Here is a 2,500-nt window from a genome sequence, read left to right as displayed (position 1 = left end):
GTCTGAACCATCCTGCAAAGTTTGAATGACGTAGGTTGAGCGATCGCTCCGCGAAACATACTTTTTGAAATTCTCTTCATAGCATATCTTCCACCATTGAAATTTCGAATTTCTTCAAAAAAAGTGCTGAGAGGGGTGGCTTGCAACCTCGATATGGCTTGTTCTAGGCATGCTTTGGAGCCATCTTCTGTTGAAGTAGTGGCGGGGATCTGCCCTGCAACTGCTACAACAAAAAATGATTCGATCTGAGAAAGGGTGAGACCGCGAATCTCGGTTGAATATCGAGTATTTCTAGCCTTTTCACGACGAAGATCGAGTTCTTTTTGGAGATGGACGTCGCGGCAAAGGACATGGTGTCCGACTTCTGGCGTCTGGTGAAGCCAGGGATCATTTGTCCAGTCAGGTCGGCAGCCTAACCGTCCGTAAGCTTGTGTTTGGATCCCGTTCTGCTCGATGTGGTAGATCACAAACAATTTGATATCGCACAAATTGATCTCAGCATCGTGCGTACGGTATTTTATATTCAGAAAATTCCTAAGTGTCTCTGTGTGGCCGTCCTATGCCACGAGAAACTCCAATCAAGCTCCTATGTCCTCTGCCTTCATGATTGAATGTCCACTTCGTTCGAACAACGAACACAACAATCGAGGACGGCTTTGCAATGAAAAATACAGCTATCTGGAGCTGAAAAAAAGAAGAAAAAACGTGCTCAGGATGAGACTCGAGTACACGCATACTCTCCCAGCAGGTGAAACGCAATTTTTTTGTGAAAAATGCGTGTCGCCGACTGACCAGTAATTTCGCCTGACGTCTTCTCTTTCTCAGACTCTTCCTGACTTTTCTTTCATTCTCCTGGGTGGTTACCAACAGCCAGTGCATGCCGGAGTATGTGGTGTGATGTGTGTGCGGGGAAAAAATAACAATGAAAAGACCAAAAATAGGGATTCACTGGCCAGAAAAAGTCACTTCAAATAGCTGTATGGTGTAGACCAGGCTGAATAGTGATGGTCAATTCTTCAGCCTTGCAAGCTGTTGAATGGTGCAATCCCAGCACAAGTTGCTATGGCTTCTGCCGTAGCATTGCTATCATCGCCTCTGGCGATGGGCGTCAAAGGTCAAAGGTGTGTGTGTGAAGGGGGCGTGGTTAAAGACAGAAAATTATAAGTTTCCATGCATGGCAGGGTAAATGGAGTTAGCAACCCGTCAATATTCTTGGCATAGCCCAACACATGCAGGTGTGTCGGACACGGTACGGTCACTACGGTGTTGACCGCACCACTCTTTGCCCCCTGGGTACCTCGTGAATCAATGCAGTACACTGATCTGGGCTCTAGATTTCCAAAATTTTCGGTTCAGCCACCCCCTCCCCCACGAGTAAATTGTACCTCAGAAGGCTGACCGTACCACACTAAAATACCCTCCGACGCCCCTGACATTTACTGTAAACCGGGAAACTTTCGCGAGCGGATAATTTTCGCGAGTTTCGTGATCACCGCCAAAACGCGAATTCGAATCGCCGCAAACTGAAGATTTTGAACGGAAATACATGTACTGGTACCACCTGAAAAGACCAAATCGCTAAAATCTCCCCGTCGTTAACAGGGGCGTTTTTTCAAAACGCTAAAGTTGCACACCGCAAAAGTTTCCTGGTTTACAGCACTTTCTTTTAGAACTTACTTCATTGCATTGTTTGTACAACATGACCTTGTTGTGGCTTGCTGGTAAGTGGTAAGTATAATACAGATGGTTAATGCGGGTGACTGTGAGGTCCAGGTGGTTCTGGCATGCCGTGCACACTTGCATACACCTCCACAAAACGAACATATGTTGCACAATTTCCTGTGTTAGCGCGTGCCATGGTGTTGGCTCTTTGCCTTGGTGTGCAGGCAGCTCAGCAACTCCTTTCTCGGCCAGGTGCTGGAGGGACACTAGTGTATGATGCGACAAACTGTTTACGTTGACACAGACACTGACACCTAGCATATTATAGCGGAACGTCCTGCGCTCGTCAGCACTACTTTTTGACAAAATGCTGCGAGCGAACTGGCCCAACACATATTGTTCAGACTAGCCTCGTCCAGTTGCTTGATCGCTGCCGCTCTCTTCGCATTCAGGGAAGTACTCATCGTCGCCACTGCAGGGGACGGCGATGGCTGCTGCTGTCGGCGCCTGGCGGGAGTGTTTTGCTCATGGATAGTCGTCGTCGTCGTCGTCAGAGCTTGAGTCAGAGCTGTCGACATCTGCCGCTTCCGCTGAGGATCGACCGAAGAAGTCCTGGTCCAGATCCTACAGCTCCGCGAAGCTGGCATCGTCCAGATCGACTGCATCGATACTTAGTCTCTGACTGCTCATGATTGATGTTCCCCTGCCCTCTTCAAACTAGTCGCCGCCACTTGAACAAGGTGAGAACAAAGGTGACAAGAACCTTTTCTGTCGTCTCGATCGACTGCACGCGAGCTCAAAATCGAATCGAATTTTCAAAACTCGTTTTGTTTTTCGC

General features: G+C 48.1%; 2 protein-coding genes across 2 annotated transcripts in view; both read right to left on the bottom strand.

Moving 5' to 3' along the window:
- LOC135821105 (uncharacterized) overlaps positions 1 to 2,500 on the bottom strand; it is a 121,305-nt gene that overhangs the window by 67,823 nt on the left and 50,982 nt on the right. The window lies entirely within an intron of this gene.
- The window catches only part of LOC135821104 (uncharacterized), a 53,428-nt gene that overhangs the window by 4,096 nt on the left and 46,832 nt on the right, over positions 1 to 2,500 (bottom strand). The window lies entirely within an intron of this gene.

The sequence above is a fragment of the Sycon ciliatum genome, chromosome 7, assembly GCF_964019385.1.
Source record: "Sycon ciliatum chromosome 7, ocSycCili1.1, whole genome shotgun sequence".
In the NCBI taxonomy this organism is placed as follows: domain Eukaryota; kingdom Metazoa; phylum Porifera; class Calcarea; order Leucosolenida; family Sycettidae; genus Sycon; species Sycon ciliatum.
This window is presented reverse-complemented; position numbering and strand designations above follow the sequence as displayed.